This window comes from Neoarius graeffei, chromosome 5 (assembly GCF_027579695.1).
Source record: "Neoarius graeffei isolate fNeoGra1 chromosome 5, fNeoGra1.pri, whole genome shotgun sequence".
Classification (NCBI taxonomy): Eukaryota; Metazoa; Chordata; class Actinopteri; order Siluriformes; family Ariidae; genus Neoarius; species Neoarius graeffei.
The window spans coordinates 102,973,316-102,988,565 of record NC_083573.1 but is presented as its reverse complement, the minus strand read 5'-3'; positions in this window follow the sequence as shown (position 1 = coordinate 102,988,565).

The following is a 15,250-nucleotide window of genomic DNA, read 5'->3' as shown; positions in this document are numbered from 1 at the left end:
CATGCTTGAGCAGTGGCTCTTGGAGGGGCAGCTTCTTCAAAGCATAGTCCACAGCGTTGATCAGAAATGCCAAAGCAGCCTCATGGAATTTCTCCATCTGCTGTGGTGTGATGTCTCCATCATCCAGTAACCTGTTGAGCTTAGCCCTGGTGGTGAAGCCAATGTTCAGCTTTCTTCCTGCCAAAGATACAACAAATCAGGTTAACAGAAATGATGAGTTATGCTGATGATCTGCAAGAAGCTCAGTGGCTTTAGGCTAACCAGAAGCTCATTGTCAATACAAGAACTAGGACAACCTTACCAGGTTTCTCCTTATGAGGCGAAAAACGGCTAGGTTCAAGGCAAAGCATCACATGAGGTTCCCCTATAGTCTGGCCTCATCACTTTGATATTAGAAATTTAAATTTTATTGATAAGAAATAATAATGATGATTAATAATCAAACACTGACCTGGTAAATGGTTGGCCTTTTCTTTATAGGGAATTTCATGAGCCGGTTCGCAGCCCTGCAGTGCTGTTGACACCAACTTCGCACACAGCTTGCGAATTAATTTTAGCATCTACAACACAGATGTTTATAGCTGTAAAACACTGGGTGAAACCTGCTGTACAAGCTCCCAGCAGATAGCAGCAACAAAACCCTGAATGGAAAAAAAGACAGCAGAATCATATCCCACTCTCCCATTGTACCTCATCATGTAACAAAAATATTGATGACTGCTCTCACTGGAGGAGGAGGTTAAATGTGGTGAATGTTGGTATGCTGGCCTGGAAGACCAGTAGGTACACCTCAGTCATGGGGTCACTGAACACTGCCTGAAGTCTCCTGAACCTCGCCTGCTTTTCATCTTGAATAGAACAAGCAACAAAAAAACAAGGTTGTCAGTAACACAAGTGTACAGTTAACTATTCAGTGGCATTTGTAACTGCATAACAAAATGATGTAAGGCACCATACTAGCAGATTTGAAGTAGCTGGCCAGTGGTTCATAAAGTCTCAGGATCCGTGTTGCACAGTGCTCAAGACTTAACCAATGAACGGAGACGTGCATGAGGATCTCCATGTACTCTGTTTCACGGAGCTCACAAAACTGTTATAGACATTTCATTATAAATCATATGTATTCTAATGCTCTGTATTTTCAATATTATAATTTGGTACTACCAAATGCACACCTGTCAAGTACCCTTTTCAATTTGTACTACCCTTGAACCAGTATCCGATATCGACTACCAGGTCCTCCAAATCAAAACTGGACACCTGCAATACATGAATTAAACTGTAAAAACATTGCATGTCAATGCATGTAATTAGTACAGTGACAAAGTTACATCCAAAGTTCCATCAGGCCAATACTCGTGTCAAAAAAGCCTGCCCCTGCTGATTTTGCAGTGTTATGAATTACATGACACGGACAGCCATGGATGTAAATGCCTGGGTGCTTCTCTCGGACTCTGGAGGTGATGGAGTTGTGTGGACCAATGTTCACGGCAGCATTGTCTACCGACAGACCCACACAGTACCACCAAGGAATATCCTTCTCTTCTAGGGTAGCATTTATTTTTGAGAAAATCACGTCAGCTGTCCCACAGCTTTTCCTGTTGGTTGTGAACACACTGAGAAAGCGATGGACAACTTTGTTGTTCATAAATATGTGGGCAGTTAATGGGTTCATCTTCTCTACTCCTGTAATGACAGCATGCATAAAATGCTTGCATTTTCATAGATGTTTAAAAACTAAAATCAGGCAAGATCATCATGGAGGAAAAAATATATCCAATAGTTTGGGAAATACCTGTGTCATTAGAGCCATCTGTTATCAAGGTGTAGGGTGCTTCCTTCATTTTTGCCACTAACTCCTCTGTAAAGTATGGGGCCAGTGCTTCATTGACTATACACGAAGCACACCTATATTCTTGAGCTGTTTTGGAGTCTTTGAAACACTCTCTCAGTGCAGGCCCCAGGTGGTCGGAAAATGCCAGTGGGACATTGTGCTCAACTAAAGTTGCAGTCATTTTGACCTCAGCCCTACTTGTCTGTAAGAAAAGAAGTTATTAGCACTCCTAAAAGAACATAGTTAAGTTTAAAAGAGACACCAGAAAAAATAGAGCACAGGTGCCCTATTGAGCTCTTAAGACATAGAACTAAGAAAACTCAACTGTAAAACATAATGCAGAGATTTAAAAAAAAAAAAAACAGAATTAGTCAAGACTATCAATCATGATGATACCCTGATCAATCTGACACAAAAACTCTTTAATCTTGACAGGACCATGACACATAGCATACCTTAACCTCTTGGTCGGACATCCCCCAACAAAGGGAGCAGACACTGCATATTGGGATATTGAGGCTATGGACTGAAGAGCCCGTTGCTTGTCCTGATGGCTTTTGCTTTTTATGTGGCGCACTACATCCGCTACACCGTGGTGACAACACGTGTTCTCCACACGGCATACTGCACACCAATAGTGCGTGTTGAGGCTCCCTCTGGTAATGAATGGCCATGTAGAGGTCCACTCATTTTTAAAAGCACACCGATATGATGATGCCCCAGACAATGCGCGACCCTTTGGGCCATGTCTGGGCTGCTGTTCTGGGGGGGATGCTGTCTGTTGCTGCTCTTCTGTCTGTCCTGTCTCCTGCTCTTCTGTCTGTCGTTCTGTCTGTTCTGAATGCTGCTCTTCTGTCTGTTGTTCTGTCTGTCCTGTCTGCCTTTTCTGGCTTGGCTGGACTGTCAAATAAAATAAAATACTCCGCTTTTGTCCTGCCAGTGGTCTTACCCTTCGGGACATCTTACCTTTGAAAGAAATCAAATAGTCATGTTTGGTTTAATAAATCTACGCAGTCACAACATGCCTTTTCCTGGAAGACAAGTTTCTTGTGTTTATTCTGAATCTTACCTGCTCTGAGTGGTAGGCAGGCCTACAGCAAAACGGTCAAGTTCTTTGGTGGTGTTTACATTAGACCGTATCAGCGGATCATCAGATTAACGTTTTTAAAACGATTCGCGTACACACACAAAATTTCTGTGCCCACAACAAAACCGTTCCCCGTGCACACAGCAACGCCAATACACGGATACGCTAATCACATGACTAATTAGACGGCACGTCACATGATCCCAGTGCATATCGGGCATGCGCAAGTCACTCACTACTTGCAAGTGGAAGGATGGCAAGCGAACACCTTCTCCAGCAGATAAACACACCTGGCTGTGATGTTGATGTTCTCACTGAGTTTAAGCACTTCTCATCTCATCTCATTATCTCTAGCCGCTTTATCCTTCTACAGGGTCGCAGGCAAGCTGGAGCCTATCCCAGCTGACTACGGGCGAAAGGCGGGGTACACCCTGGACAAGTCGCCAGGTCATCACAGGGCTGACACATAGACACAGACAACCATTCACACTCACATTCATACCTACGGTCAATTTAGAGTCACCAGTTAACCTAACCTGCATGTCTTTGGACTGTGGGGGAAACCGGAGCACCCGGAGGAAACCCACACGGACACGGGGAGAACATGCAAACTCCACACAGAAAGGCCCTCGCCGGCCCCGGGGCTCGAACCCAGGACCTTCTTGCTGTGAGGTGACAGCGCTAACCACTACACCACCGGAGTTTAAGCACTTGAAAGAGGTAAATACACTGAAATGTGTAAATAAACCTCAGTGCGGCTCAGCGCTTCCTCCTCAGCGGCTCGGCTCCGCAGGCATCCTGCGCTCCAAATCACTCCGCCCTGAACAGCAAGTGCCCCCTGGAGGGTGCGCATTCCGGCCCTGCGCAGCTCACAGAGCACGCGAGTGAAGCGCACGAGCAGTGATTCGGGACAAATAGCAGGAAGTGAAGTCCGTGCCGTTTTTCAGCAGTCACGTCACATGAACAACGTGGCATGACCAACACCAGCGAATCAGGAAGGTGGATGTCACCGTGACGTTGTCCAATGACGACATCAGCTAGAGCTCAGCACTGCATATCCTCGTTCCTCAATGTTTACACAGCACCGGATCAGATACGTACTGGGTTGAATACGTGGGCCCTGGCGGATTCAAACTGTTCCGCCTGTGGAGTCGTTTCCCGGCGTTTTAATGTGCACGGACAGTGCATCCGCGACGAAAACGATACAGATACAGTCTAATGTAAACACCACCTTTGATATTACAGGTGACTATGCTTTATTTACTTTAACTGAGCAATTACATACATCATAAATAATTAAAAAATAAATACCCTGTAAATAAACAATAGGCATGGTGGCTAATGGCTCTTCTTGCATTTGTAATATTATCTTTTACTTGCTTTATTTTACAACATTTCCAGTATGGCTTCAAATAAAGTCATAAAGTATGATAACATACAGTAAACAAACTAAAAATGTGCCTTAATAAACGTGTGCTAAGGAGGTGCTCTCCCGTGCTGCTTGTTGGGGAAGATAGAGGCTGTGGCACGACAGTAGGCCTATAATGATTTAGCATGCCTAGTACACAGCTCTCGATATGGCATTAAATATTCTCACAACACACATAGGCTAAAACGATTCAGAAACTTTATACAAGTTCATAATTACGCCAGTAACGCCACACATTGGTGTGCATATGTACAAACCTGTCTGAGACACTTGTCTTCAACTCGGATACCTTCTTCTCCCTCCTCTTCCTCTAAATTGACGGTAGGCAATTATCTAATTTCCGGCGAGTACAGCATCATTAGATGCGCCACCTACCATAGGGGAGTGTGTACAGAAGGGAACACCTCTCTGCCTGTTTAGCCATGCGTAAGGCATAATTGATAGATCGCAAGTGGTTGGTGTGACACAATGGGTAGTCTAGATCAGATAGATAAACTAGATTTTTTTTTCTAGCCTGAGAAATCGGAGGTATGGCGTGTGAGCGTGTGAAGACAGTCAAATGCATGTGTCTCACACTCATTGCATGAGAGTTGGCAGCCCAGATTCTACTGTTATGTCTGTTTCAGCATTGGCTGCATTTGCCACTTGGCAAATCTTTGTGTGAAGGCCAGTGTGAAGGTGCTGCCATTTAAAGTAGATGACCTTCTGGTGGATGTGTTCTACTTTTTCCACCACAGCTCAAAGTGCATTCAGGACTTCAAAGAATTTCAGCAGTTTACAGAGGTTAGCTAACAAACCTATCATATCACTAAAACATAAGGAGTCTTTGAGATTCTCTTCTGATAGTCTTCCAGCTTTTCCTCAATTAATTCTTCTACATTAAATTCTAGGTAGAGGAGCAGCAGATCTTGAAGCACTGTCCTACCCATTGGCTGTCCCTAGAGAAAGTCTGCAACCGCCTGCTGAGCCAACTGCTGGCCTTGCGAAGCTACTTTGCCAGTCATAAAGATGTTGAGAAACTGAGCAAAGTCAAGTCGATAAATGACAGGCTACAGGAACCCCTGACTGAGCTGATACTGTTGTTCCTGCAGTACATTATGCCAGTGCTCAATCAGTTTAACATTCTTTTTCAAGGGGAGGATTGCATGGTTGGCAGTCCCCTCCCCGAGATGGACAGGCTTCTACAGAAGTTTGCTGTGAAGTTCTTGGAGCTGAAGCATGTCAAGTCCTGCAGGAACCTTAGGGAATTTGATGTGGGCAACCAGGAGCTGCAGCAGTCCAATGACAAGCTGGCAGTGGGGCCTGCAGTCAGATCATGCCTGGTGGAGCTAGAGGAAGACCTGGACACAAAAACTGTCCAGGTCTTCTTCTCCTCTGTCAGAGGATTTTATGAGGCTGCTGCCAGGAAGATGCTGGATAAATTTCCATTTGACAAGTGTTGGTCAATCTTGCAGTATTAGATCCATCTTAAAAGGATGACCCGGACTATAGTGGTGTTGTCAATTTAACTTCCTCTTTTAGCTTTTACCTGGACCTGGAGCAGTTGAAGGAGGAGTGGGAGGACTTTCAGCTTATGCCAGATGATGATGTGCCATGCAGGGCAAATGATGGCAAAAAAGTACCAATAGATGTATATTGGGGAAAGGTCTTTGATGTATAAACTGCTCTGGGTGTTGCCAGGTTTCCAGTGCTGAAACAACTTTTTACTGCTTTGCTGTGCCTCCCACATAGCAATGCAGATAGTGAGAGGGCTTTTTCATTGGTTAGGAAAATTCATATGGAGTACAGAAAAAATATGGCTGCAGATGACTTTAGGAGAGGTCACTCACAGCATCCCCCCTGACCAAAATGTTTGACACATTTAAATGAGAGGGGTGAATTACATGCCACACAAGAGATCTATTCCTGAAATTACTTTTAATGGTGTTTGAAGTGAATATCATCAGTTTTGGAAAAAAAAAATCATGTATGTGGCAAGAGTAAGAATAATTTAAGCTTGTTTCATGGTTTTATCTGGCCCAAGCAATGAGGACAAAAGATACCCTAACCATGTAGCCTATGGAACTAAGATACATTAACAATCTGGCATCCATTACACCTACACAAAAAAAAAAAATTCTGGGAAAAAAAAATCAGTATACACCACCATGTTTTAGGCAAAGTTATCCAAGGCAAACATAAGTTGAAACTTTCCACTCTATTGCTTTGGCTTATCAAATGATTTCTTTTTAAAATCACAAACAAGGCAGGCTACAACTGTGCTGCTTTGAAAATGTAAATTTAACAACTTGATGAAAGTGCGCTGATGGTTACCATGGAAACCCTGTGTCTGCTGCACTGCATTCCTCCCCCGAGTTGCGCGCTCATTCACTTTTGTGTTCTTGGTCTCAGAGCCGCTCGCACCAAACACATACACGACAGAATCGATGTTTAACAAAATTAATAATGCACTTTTTACGGAGACGTTTTAATGTTATTCTTTATTTTTTTTATCCAGTTGAATATTTAGCGTACAAATGTATTTTCAGCTCTTAAAAATGACCAAGGTCCGGACTGCGGGGGCCTCAGAGCTGGCTGTGGCCATGGAGATGAACAAGACACTAATAGGAAGATAAGGCAGTTCAATGACAAATGGAAGTTTGGGCGAGATTGGCTAGTTCATAGCAAAACTGAAAATACCCTGTACTGCAAAGACTGTAGAAAGTCTGGCAAGGACAGGCACCAGTAATTTTAAACTTGAAACTGTAAAGGACCACGAAAAGTCAAATGCACACATCGGTACTATAACCTCAAAACAGGCGAAGACGGCTGGTCACTACAGGACAGCATTGCTTTCAGTCCCTGGCTGTCATGAAGTCGGCTGAGCTGGAGAGGATGGAGCTGCTGTTTAGAAACATTCACGCAATTGGAAAGAAGTTGATCCCACCCCAGCTATCAACTTATGGCATGCTGGAAGCCTCAGGTCATGAAGACCATTTTTCATGGACCATTCAGACTCATCTGATGAATGTAATGAGGACATTTAATGTCTCTCTCTACACATGTTCTCACACACACTATTAATAGATAATACATAATATATGTGGCCTTGGGCAGCAAAGCGAGTGACCCGTTGACTAAATTGAACCTTAAACTGAGCCAAAGAGCAATTACTGACTACGCCACCAGGGGACTTTCACCCCAGGAATATTAACCAGAAAACACTTCACTATGTTGACACGCAAGGTTCGTTTGACTAAAGACACCAGAGACCAAAGTTATGAACATACAAAAAGGCTATTTTATTTTGTTACAATGTTTACAAAATAATTCTTTCCTTTACTTCACAAATCACTTTCATTCACACTCCAAAGGACTAACCAACATGCATGTGGGGCAAGGGTAAGGGAAAAATCAATATTAACAGGACCGAGGCCTACCAGCAGGGGGCAAGATACCAGGAGACGGAGAAGAGATCCAAAGAGGCACACCATGCAAGCCCGCGTGTCACACTCACTACAAACCAAATAAAAAAAAAATCAAAAACATAAAAGGAGAATTCCACACAGGCGCACGTGAACACACACACGGACAATAGGAAAACACCACCACCTAAGGCAGCTGGGCCATAGAAGGTTCACGCTGCACGCTGCATGCTGCACACTACACGCTACACGTGTGTAAAGAAAAGTGGACAAACGTAGCATGACTTGCTCTGGGCCATAGAACGGCGTTCACGTTGCACGCTGCACACTTCACGCGTGAAGCGTGAAATGAACATGCACACTTTTTTTCTAGGCGTGAAGATGGAAATTCCAGTCAATGCATGCGGTCACCGCCGCGCCAGCCAATCAGAACGGGTCTAGGGAGATAACTCTATGCTTTCAGGGGAAAACTTCAGAAAAAATATAATTGAATGGTATAATTGAAAAATAGTTCTTCATCGGGATTGTCAAGCAGATTATAGAATGTTCGGTGAAATTCACCACGGGTTTCTCTCAGAAGGAAGTGTTCTCGGCTCCAAATTCTGTTCCTTTTTCTCTTCCTCTGTCTCAGTAAAAGCAGAATGAGGCAATCGTCGTCATCCGAAGAGTCCATATTGTTGGTTACTCGGTCAAAGTAGAACAGACGCAACACGTGAACATCCAAGCATGAAGTTTAATGGCCCAGGGTCCGGTTCTTCACGTGAACGTGTAGCGTGCAGCATGCAGCGTGCAGCGTGAACCTTCTATGGCCCAGCTGCCTAAGGAATCAGCTGCCACCCCGCCTTGGGCACACAGTACCTGAAAAGTAAATAAACAGAAAAAAGATATAAAAAGAGAAAATCAAACAAAGTAGTAACACAGCTAGATCACAAACTAACCAATTAAAATGCACAACCACACACGATGTAAACTAAGGGAGGGGAACTACGTGGACCACTGATGATCCACAGCTTGCAATAGCCTCCCACCAGTACTGGCATACAATTGGCAACCAAAGGCTGCTTGCCACGGCAGAAAAGGTTGGCAAACGTGGTTACTAGCCACACACAAATTCACATAAAATAAGCTCTCATGAGCATTAAACCAAATAAACAAAAAAATAAAAAAGGCATTAACATAAATCAGGCCCAATAAGATAGCCCACTGGCTATCCGCAGCTATAGAAAAAGAGCCTCCTGCCAGCAGGTAAAGCCTAAGCAGGACTAAAACAAATAAACAAAAATACCCAATTTAACAGAAAAGAAAATCCCTCATACCACACTCCAAACACACACATTGATTATAAATGAATGATGATCAGGCACACAAACAGTCTCACACACACCCTACAAAAGTTAAAACTAGTGTTAAAGGGCTGTGGTGGTTTCGCAGCCCTCCTCATGCAGGCAGCTGCACCAATCAGAGAAAACAGCACTTAGTAGAAACGCGCTGGCAAGAACAGCAGCAGATCATATAAAAGGTACCAGGAGCAGTCAGGGAGGAAACACGGGAAATGGAATAAGGTTTAAGGCCTATTTACGAGTGTTGCTGGAGAGAAAGCGGCTTTCGGGGAGGGAAGAAGAAGCACTCTTGGAGCTGTAGCTCCGTTCCCGGGTGGGCGGTTTTTGGCATAATCTGATTTGTGACTGGGTCTGGAGGGGATCATGGATGAGGGTAGTGGTGGGGGTGGAAATGAGGATGAGGCATTTAGAGAGTTGCTACTGAATCCCTGGATAAGGAAGGGGGTAGTCACCAGCAGCAAGCGAAAAGGGCTTTTTCAGATGATGAGGAAGGAGAACGAACAGTGAGGTTGAGAGTGTGGCAGGAGGATGAGCTGAAAGTAGTGGTTGGTTTTAAAGAGGGCTGTGACATTGGTAAAGTTGGACTTGTTACATTGACTAATGGTTTGAAAAAGGTTTTGGGAGAAGTGGAGAGGGCGTATCCGATGAGGAATAGCAGGTTGCTCATTCAGTGCAAGAATAGGGCCCAAAGGGATAAGGCGCTGAATGTTCAATCAATTTGCAAGCTGGATGTAAGTGAAGTAAGGGTGTTTGGAGAACGGAGAGCAAGAGGGGTGATATCTGGCATCCCCTTAGGGGAGAAGATGGAAGATCTCAAAAAGACAATTAAAGGTGGGACAGTGTTGAATGCAAAGAGACTACAGGCTACACGGGATGGCGAAAAGAGGGATAGCACGTCTGTGCTATTGGAATTTAAGGAAACAGTACTGCCAGAAAGAATTATGGTGGGATACATGAGTTTCCGGGTGCGAGAGTATGTCCCTCCACCAGTGAGATGCTATAAGTGTCAACGATACGGGCACATAGCTAAAGTCTGTCATGGTAAGCAGCGATGTGGGAAGTGTGGAGGAGAACATGAATATGGACAATGCGGGGATAGCGATGTGAAGAAATGCTGCAACTGTGGGGGGGATCATACAGCCGCGTATGGAGGGTGTCCGGCAAGAAAACAGGCGGTAGTGATTCAGCAGGTCAGAACATCCAGGAATTTGTCATACGCAGACGCGGTCAAAGCAGTTCAGAAAGAAAGCAGAGCGGGTAGTCAAAAGGCGCCGCATTCGCAAGGCACGCCTACTGCGTCAGGAGTAGGGAGCAATGAGGAAGCTATAAACCCAGAGAAACTGATTCTCTTTATTGCTTATGTTGTCAACTGCTCTAATGACATAAGGAGTAAAAAAGATAAGATTAAAATGATCGTCAAAGCTGCCCACAAATTCCTAAATATAGGGAATTTATCGTGGGAAAAAATTCAAGCAGCTTTAATTAGTGAGACGAGTGAACAATCACAACCATTAGGGTAGAACCTCTGATAATAGTCCAGTGGAATGCCAGGAGTCTTGTGGCAAATGGTCAGGAGTTTAAAGGAGTTTTAAATGAAATGAAATATAAGCCAGACGTTATTTGCATACAAGAGACTTGGTTGAAAGAATCACTGGATTTAGTAATCAGAGGGTACTCCTGTGTGAGAAGAGATAGGGTGGGAGGTAATGGGGGAGGTTGTGCCACATTTGTAAGGAAGGGAATACAGTATAGGGAATTGAAGAAAGGCAATGAACAAGAATACATTATAATAGAGGTATGGACAAGAGTGGGTAGTGTCAGGGTAATTAATTTCTATAATCCATGTAAGCAGCTGGAGGTGGGGCATTTGGAGGAAATGTGGGAAAACATGGAGGGTAAAACAGTATGGTGTGGGGATTTCAACGCACATAGCACTGTTTGGGGTAATAAAGAGGACAGCAATGGTAGGATAGTGGAAAGCTTCATGGAGGAACAGGGATTGGTGTGTCTCAATGATGGCACAAGCACTAGAATAGATGTGGTGAGGGGGACGGACTCAGCGTTAGACCTTACAATCGTGTCAAGGGCGTTGGCGCATAAATGTAACTGGCAGGTGCACACAGACTGTAGTATAGGCAGTGACCACTTCCCCATCACGACCAGAGTGGAGCTAGAGGTGGTGAGGGTAGTTGAGATAAGAGAAGGGAAGTGGATCTTAGGAAAAGCTGATTGGGAAAAGTTTATGAAATTTAGTGACCAAAGCCTGGCGACTATTGATACCAGTCAAAATATTGAAGATTTATGCATTGGTGTGACTTGTAGTATTGTGTATGCGGCCCGAGAGGCAATCCCAATGACTAAACCAAGGGGCTTGAATAAAATTGTGCCTTGGTGGGGTAAAGACTGCAGTGAAGCTATCAAGCAAAGAAACAAAGCTTTTAGGGTGTTAAGACAGACTTATAAATATCAGCACCTGATAGACTATAAGAGGGCTCAAGCACTGGTTAGAAGAGTGATTAAGAAAGCAAAGAAGGAATACTGGAAAAGTTTTTGTAACACTCTTGGACGTACGACTCCTATTGGAAAAGTATGGGGAATGATTAAGAGGATGAGAGGGAAAGGAAGAGGGTATGAATACCCAGTAATGATGGAGGAGGGGAAGGTTATCTTAAGCTGTAAAGAAAAGGCAGAAGCAATTGCACGAACATTGGTCAAAGTGCACAGTTCGAACAATCTAAGAGTAGAGGAGGTAAGGGCCAGACAGGAGACGAGGATAAGGTATGATGTACAAGACAGGGGAACTGTAGAGGAGGAAGGGGTCCTTAATAGACCATTTACCCTCCAGGAGTTGAATAGGGCGTTACAGAAGGCGGGCAGGTCTACTCCAGGTAGAGATAGGGTATGCTACTCTATGCTAGAACACCTTAGTGTTGAGAGTAAGGGAACATTACTCCATTTGTACAACAAGGTGTGGGAGGAGGGGGTACTTCCTATATCCTGGAAGGAATCAATTATTGTTCCCATACGGAAACCAGGGAAAGACCCCAGGATCCCTAGCAGCTATAGGCCAATTGCGTTGACCTCCCAGATGGGGAAAACTCTTGAGAGAATGGTTAACGACAGAATGGTATTTTTTCTAGAGTCCAGGGGGCTTATACACAACTACCAGTCAGGTTTTAGGAAGGGTAGGAGTACAATGGATCCAATTATAGCATTGGAGGACGCAGTCAGAAGGGCCCAAGTAAATAAAGAGTCTGTTGCAGCAGTGTATTTTGATATAGAACGGGCGTATGACATGCTATGGAGAGAGGGGCTGCTTATTAAACTGTCCCAGCTTGGAGTAAGAGGGAGAATATGGGCATGGGTTAAGGCCTTCCTATCTGAGAGAAAAATTACTGTCAGAATTAATGGAGCGTTTAGCAACAGTTATGGGGTTGAGAATGGAACTCCTCAGGGCAGCATTATCAGCCCGTTATTGTTCACAGTGATGATTAACGAGGCTTTTAAGGAGGTTGACAAATCTATAGATGTTGCCTTATTTGCAGATGATGGAGCTATGTGGAAGAGAGGAAGGAACGTGGAGCATATAGTTCAGAGAATGCAGCAAGGAGTGGACAAAGTACAAAAATGGGCTTTGGATTGGGGCTTTAGAATCTCTGTGGAAAAGACAAAGTTTATGCTCTTCACAAAGAGAAGAAGTATTCAGGATCTTAAAATCACTGTTGGGGGGTCAGAGTTGGAGAGAGTGGAGCATTTTAAGTATCTTGGTATGTGGTTTGACAAAAGGCTGACCTGGGCAATGCACATCCAGAAAATCATTGAAAGATGTAAAAGAGTGCTGAACGTTATGAGATGTCTGAAAGGTACGGAATGGGGGGCTGATAGGACAGCAATGAAGACCATCTACTCAGGCCTGATAAGGTCAGTGCTGGACTATGGATGCGTAGCTTATAGGTCTGCGGCTGAATCTATACTAAAAAAACTAGACCTGGTACAGTATCAAGCCTTGCGAATATGCATGGGAGCTATTAAAACCTCTCCAGTGGCGGCCATGCAGGTAGAGTTGGGGGAGATGCCTTTACATCTAAGGAGGGATCAGCTGTCTTTGGTGTACTGGGCTAATCTTATGGGGCACCAGGAAGGTCACATAGGCCTGCAATCACTAATGGATTGCCAAGAGAGGAGAAATGACAGAGTTAGAAGCTTTGGATGGGTTATAGGAGAAATGGCAAGAGAAGTAGAGATCAGAGACTTACCTGTATGTCCTACTGTTCCATTTGCTGCGACTCCTTGGTGGACCTTACAATTGCCTTTAGTTGACCTTGGCCTTCTGGAGGCAAGAGAGGAGGTAGAAGTGGACAAGTATTATGCTGAATGGTACATACAGAATTACTATGGGGACAGCTATATTGTCTATACAGATGCATCAAAGAAGGATAGTCAAGTGGGCGCTGCATTTGTAATTCCAAAATTAAAAGTGACTGTTTTGCAAAGACTGAGCGACAACCTGGCTGTGTACACAGCAGAACTGGTGGCTATATTATTAGCACTGTCTTGGGTGGACAGTAATAGATCTGTTCCAGGGAATATTGTGATTGCTACTGATTCTACTTCAGCTCTGCACAGCATCAAAAATGTACAATCACAGTCAAGACAGGATATCATAATAGATATCATTCAGATGGTAAGCAGGCTGCAAAGGTCAGGGGTCAGTGTAACACTGATGTGGGTGCCTGCACACATTGGAGTTACAGGTAATGAACTGGCAGACCAGCATGCCAAGAAAGCAGTAGACCAACCTGGAGTAGAGATGCACATAAAGTACAGTAAGGCGGAAATGAAATGTATAACTAAAGTCAAAATTAGGCAGAAGTGGCAGGAACTATGGGATAAGGGACACACAGGTAGACATCTGTATAATATTCAGAAAACAGTGGGAAGGGGACGAAGTACACATAGGAGTACACAGGAGGAGGATATCATTTCTAGAATGAGAATTGGCCATACAGGTCTGAACAACATAATGTTTCTAATAAAGAAACATGTAGATGGCAAATGCAGTGACTGTGGCAACCCTGAAACTCCAGAGCATGTGGTAGAGTCATGTACTAGACATCTGGATGAGAGGCAGGAACTAAATAAATGTCTTGAAGGAGTGAAAGTTCCCCTAAAGCTAAGTGAAGTACTTCTAAGGCAGACAGGAGAGCCATGTTTTACATATTTGTTTACCTTTTTGAAGGAAACAGGTCTTCTGTGGAGATTGTAGGCAACACTCCCTTTGCTTATTTGTTTATATTTCCCTTTATTTATTTATTAATTTTATTTTAGTAATTTTTTTTTCCCCTCTCCCTTTCCTTTTCCTTTTTCCCCTTTGAGTGTAGAGTAGCGTAGATCCAGACCCACACTCCCTTTCAGAAGATGGCGGTAATGCACATCTAAAAATTGCTTGCCAACCGCCAATAAACCAGAAGAAGAAGAAGAACAGCAGCAAACCCAGACCAAACCCGGCAACACCTAAAAAAAACCACGCAAAATACTCAATTAACGCCACGCTTAATAAACTCAGAGTAGTAGGAATTCAAGGGGGAAGGGGCACTTCCGGGTTGTGTGGGTCTCTTTGCCTGACCCACCAGCCACCGAGACAGAGAAGGTGAGAGAGGTTTTTTTAAATGTAATATCACATCACGCTGCTCTGTAAATGATTATAGCTCACAGCTGTGGGTTTTAATGAGGAGATTTTACTCAAAACACAAACATTAGTATTTCCTGTCTCCGATTAAACTAATAATTATTCACTATTGTCCGGAAATGGAATGGTCGGAGCCACTTCCGGTTTCGGACGCCTTCATGATAAATGTGTTTTTGTGTCACGCAGAAAAAAAAAATCTGTAAATTCCTAGAAAATAAATTCCTTAAAACATGTACTAAGGTTTTAGTTTAATGTTAAATTAAGACACTCAAAAGTGTGAGTCTGTGTTTAATGCTTTTTTTAAAAGCATTGTGGTGTGATCAGTAATGAACCCGTGTCAAATACGAAGGGAGATGAATACTTTTGGGACGTTTTTCAGTTCTTTTGTCAGTTTGACTGAATTAGTACAATTATTTCGGCTGTTATCTTCAGAAAATTAAGGAGAATTTGTTTTTCCGTCGAGCTCG